General features: G+C 33.1%; 1 pseudogene; it reads left to right on the forward strand.

Moving 5' to 3' along the window:
* The first annotated feature begins 272 nt into the window (after nucleotides 1-272).
* LOC100975909 (small ribosomal subunit protein uS12-like) lies at nucleotides 273-838 on the forward strand (annotated as a pseudogene).
* Nucleotides 839-4302: the final 3464 nt, after the last annotated feature.

The following is a 4302-nucleotide window of genomic DNA, read 5'->3' on the forward strand; positions in this document are numbered from 1 at the left end:
ACCCATAGACATCCTATAATGGGTGAACAATTGTCATCATGTAGCCCTATGTAAGTCACTCTTAATATTGTTCATAAACAGGTTGGCAATGTAAAATAAAATAAGACCCAAATTCAAGACTGGATGATAATTCTATTAGCATTAAAGTATTTCTACGGTAAAGTGTTTTATCCACTTCAGAATCATCCGAAACACAATGTGCTCTTAATGAATAAATAATTTCTAGAAAGTTTAAAAGTCTCTCTTTTGCTCAGGCCCTTGGCACTGGCAGGATGGGCAAGTATCGTGTACTTCGTACTGCTAGGAAGCTCCGTAGTCACCGAAAAGACCAGAAGTGGCGTGATAAACACCAAGAAAGCCCATTTAGGCACAGCCCCGAAGGCCAACCCTTTTGGAGGTGCTTCTCCTGCAAAAGGAATGTTGCTGGAAAAAGTAGGAGTTGAAGCCAAACAGCCAAATTCTGCCGCTAGGAAGTGTGTCAGGGTCCAGTGCATCAAGAATGGTAAGAAAATCAGAGCCTTTGTACCCAATGATGGTGAGGAAAACGATGAAGCTCTGGTTGCTGGATTTGGTCAAAAAAGTCATGCTGTTGGTGACATTCCTGGAGTCTGCTTTAAGGTTGTCAAAGTAGCCAATGTCTCTCTTTTGGCCCTATACAAAGGCAAGAAGGAAAGACCAAGATCATAAATTTTAATGGTGAAAACACCATAGTGATAAATTTTCATTTGAAAAAAAAAAGTATAAAAAAATGGTTCTGCTCCAAATAAGTTTTTTGTCAACACAGCATTTAGGGAGTCAGTTCTTACTCAGTTGGTATGATGTGCTATCCAAGGACTAATTTAAAGAGCTTAATCAAATGGTCATTGTCGAAATGATATGGAGTATGAGATAAATATATTATCAGAAGATCTATCTTGTCTTTTTCTTAAAACTAAATTTTCCATTAGAATGTTATATGTTCCCATATTTTATTTTATTCTAGTATTTAGTTAGTTGCATACATAACATTATCTGAAATCCTTTCTTCATATATGGTATATAATAATTATTTACAAACATATGTTAAACTGGTTAAGGTCAGGTATAAAAATTTGTCAAAAGCTTGAAATTGTTCTTTTCACACTGTATTTCTATCACAATAAGTGAAATGATAAGGTTTTTTAATTAAACATTAAATTATCTAGAAAAAAGGTATATTAAAAATATTTAAACTGTCTTAAATTTTAGTTCCAAGCTTTGATAAAATTCAAGTAATTCCTAAATACCTTTTTGCTATTCTAATTCAAGGCCCAATGTTATACCTACTAATAAAAATATAAATTTGAGTTTATAGTAATTTTAATATGTATTTATATATCAAATAAAAATACAAGTTTTATTTTAATCGAGATATTATTTTATTCAAGTTATATCTTTAATCTCTATAAACTCTATAGGAGAAAATACAAAAAAAATTTTTCACCAATATCAGAAACAGTCTATAAAAGATAATTTACTTTTTGAAGGTAGTAAACCTGGGGTATCTTTTCATGAAATAATAGAGTGATGATTTCTCTATGTAATATGATTAATATTATTAGCCAAAATAGATGAGTCAGAACTTTATCCTATTGTCACTGTTTTATTGTTCACACTAACTAGAATATTCATTTCTATCTTATCAGTGGATCATTTGCAAGAAATGAAAATACTTTAAAGAAGTCTATATAATTTAATATATTCACTTGATATTTTTTACCTATTAAATATGTGAAAAAGGAAATGTACTAAGATCATAAAATTAAGGAAAGATAAGAATGGAATTATTAAAAATGCTTATAGTCATTTTGATTTGAGAGCATGTGGCTAAAATAATCTAAATTTCAGTGTTTTGAGGAATCATACATTGATTAAGCTTTTGGAAGGTTTACCTTAGGGGAGTTTAATGGAAAGACACAATGGGGAAAGAGTCATGTTTAAAATCAAACATTCCTTTGATTAGAGGGTGAATGTTGTCAAAAGTAATGAAAGCTGGCCAGATTTTATGTATGAGGCACTTTTCATCCACACAAACCAAAAAGAAGAGGCAAATATATATATATATAATATATATATAAATAAAATATATATATCACATAGATGATATATATGTGATATATATATATGATATTCAATTCAATATATTCTATATATATATGATATTCAAAATTACTTTATTTGGACTTGAAATTAAGGTCACTTTAGTGTTCCATGCTGCAAGTGCTAAATAACTGCATAGCAACAGAATAGTCTTTGGAATTTTTCAATATTTCCAAAACAGACATTAGCAAAATATCAGATGTCATCATCTTTAAACAAGACATGAAATAAACAAGTTAAGGACCTTCAACATGATGGCTAATAGCTATATGTGAGTTCTAAACCAAACAAACAGGTTCCTAAGGATCCTAAAGAGACTTACGTCACGGTCTGACAAATTATTGTTATATTGAAAAACATTAAGAACACATTCTCTCCAAAATAAAGTTTCCATTTAGGCACAATCAGCAGGGCTTAATTAGAAAACATGAATAATTGAACATGCTGCTGATGTCTTTGAGCAACAAACCTAAGAGTCACGTAGAAGCAAATTTTTATTAGACCAAAGGGTATGTTGTACTGAATCATTCTCCAATGTTTTCCTGTATCTGATGGCAATATTTTCAGTGATAATTCAAATGAATACCCTCTGAGCAAATACTATAAATATGTCTTCAGTTAAAATAGGAAAAAAAATCAAATAAATAAAACAAACAAAAACTCTTGCAATCTCTACACAAAGCCACGTTTCTAGAAATATAATAGAGAAAGAGGGAGAGGGAAAAGGTATAGATTAGAAATACCTTAGTATATTGCAGTCTTCATAGAATTAATCAGTCTGGCAATGGTATTAAAAGCCAAGCTTACAAATACTCTCTACTGAAGCACAGTTTGAATTTATGTACCGGTTTCTCACTGTATGTAAGTCCCTCCCTAGTCGTGTGCTAAGAGAGCATATGCTAAATGCTTACCTAAAATCCTCAGTGGCTATTCCAGGTTCAGTGTGTTTACTTGAGGTTATTAAAAATATATCTGCTAGTAAGCAGTGTTTAAATTACCTAAAACAGTTTGGGCACACATAAACAAAATCCAAATAGCTAAAAACAAAATTAAATTAAACACAAAAGCAAAAGTGTTGAAATAAAAAGCCAACTCTGTAAAATACTTAAAGAGGTTTACTCTGAGCCAAATATGAGTACTCATGGCCTGGGGTACAGTCTCAAGAGGTCCTGAGAACATGTGCCCAAGGTGGCCAGGCTAAAACATGGTTTTGTATATTTTTAGGGAGACAGAAGTTGTAGGCAAAGGTATAAAACATATAAGGTATTCATTGGTTTGGCTTGGAAAGGTGAGGCATCTTGAAGCAGAGAGGTGGTAGAGGGAGTGCTTACAGGTCTTAGGTGGATTTCAAAGATTTTCTGATTGTCTTGAAAGAGTTAAGCTTTGCCTAAAGTTGAAGTCACCAGAAAGAAATGCTTGAGTTAACGGGAGTTGTGGAAGCCAAGTTTCTTGTTATGTAGATGAAGCCTCTAAGTAGTAGCCTTCAGAGACAGTAGATGGTAAATGTCTCTTTTCAGACCTTAAAACCTGTCAGATTTTTAAGGTCTGAATCCAGAAAAGACTTAAAAAGGGAAGGAGATTCTCCACAGAATGCAAATTGCCCCAACAAGAGACATCTTGTCAGGCCCCTTTTAAAATATGTCAATTAAATACATTTTGGGGTAAAATGCCTTGACTTCCTTCAGGGTCATGTGATACTATACCAGCGTCAGGTTGGAATTTGGTACTTCATTGCTATAGAGTCTATTTTGTCAGTTTTATGTTCTCTATTTTAATGTTAATCCTGGTCAGTTGTGCAGAAACCGCAAAGGGCGGGGGCTTAATGAGGCTTGTCTGACTCCCATTTCCTGCTATGGCCTGAACTAGTTTTTCAGTTTTTGGGGGATCCCCTTTGGCAAGAGAAAGGAGTCCCTTCAGTCAGTTGGGGGATTATCATTTTATTTTTGGTTTATCTAGTTACTGATTTTCCTGGAGCCATGCCCAACACTACTATTTCTATGTCTTTCATTTTTGTTATCTTTGGTATTATGGTCCATGTATCATTTTCTTGGATTCCCTGTTTGTTCAGCATAACTAACCAAAGGGGTCTCCCCTCTTTCTGTTTTATTATTTTATCTACTGTAAAGAGGAATTGCAACATTGTCTGTAAAAGCTGCAGCTCCTGCTCCTGCTCTTGCTGACTTT

This window comes from Pan paniscus, chromosome 3 (assembly GCF_029289425.2).
Source record: "Pan paniscus chromosome 3, NHGRI_mPanPan1-v2.0_pri, whole genome shotgun sequence".
Lineage (NCBI taxonomy): Eukaryota > Metazoa > Chordata > Mammalia > Primates > Hominidae > Pan > Pan paniscus.